Source organism: Pundamilia nyererei, unplaced genomic scaffold (genome assembly GCF_000239375.1).
Source record: "Pundamilia nyererei isolate P.nyererei 1_Seehausen unplaced genomic scaffold, PunNye1.0 scaffold00409, whole genome shotgun sequence".
Lineage (NCBI taxonomy): Eukaryota > Metazoa > Chordata > Actinopteri > Cichliformes > Cichlidae > Pundamilia > Pundamilia nyererei.
This window is the reverse complement of record NW_005187810.1, coordinates 78,059-78,936: the sequence shown is the minus strand read 5'-3', so window position 1 is coordinate 78,936 and position 878 is coordinate 78,059.

Sequence of the window (878 nt, the reverse complement as noted above, 5' to 3'; positions counted from 1 at the left end):
CTGATGTATGACCTTAACTAGAAGTCAGGGATGTCAGATTCTGGCTCTCATGGACCCCTATCCTGCACGTTTTAAATGTTACCTATACCAACATAGCCAGTTCAAATCAAATAATCCCCAAATGCCTATTTGTGCACGAGTCTGTAAACGATTCTTTAAATCAGCTGTGTTGAAGTATGGAAACATCTGAAACTGGGAGGACAGGAGCCTTGAGAACCAGAACTGCACATTCCTGCATTGAACATGGCACAGGGGTGATTTACACTCTATTTATAACATGGAGCTGGCAGATAGGAGAGTAATGAGAGAAATTAGCTAGACCGCACAGTGTAGTGTAAGTGCTGCCTCATGGTAAACTTTGGTAATATTGATGTATAAAGAACAACACTGGCTGATGATGAAGTACTGTCAGCTGGCATGGTGACACTGCCAGTATTAACCTGCAACCAAATCTGCAGCTCCACACAGCAATGTTACGACTTGGATTATATCCTATAACTCATAACTCTTATGTTAGCTCCCCTCAGTAGCCTACTGTCTGAAGTATTCGACGGTTGCACTAATTCTTTAAGTGTTATTTTTTCCTTGGTATCCTTGGTATTCACCGAAGTTTACTAAGCTCAACAAACTTAATATTACTTCCCGGGACATTTATTCTCTCCTCATTTTCTTTTGCTGAAAAATTGTTTTCTGCTGTGCCGTCTTTCGTGCTTGGCTCTCCTTCCTTTGCTAACGTGATGCTCATAGTGCACAAGCCAATGCTGCATTCACTTACACTCGGATATCTGAGCTTCACTGTGAAAACATAATCGTACATTTGATATTTGATTGAATTTTATTGTTTTAGCTTCGGGGTGGCACCTGGGGTGGCCAGTCTG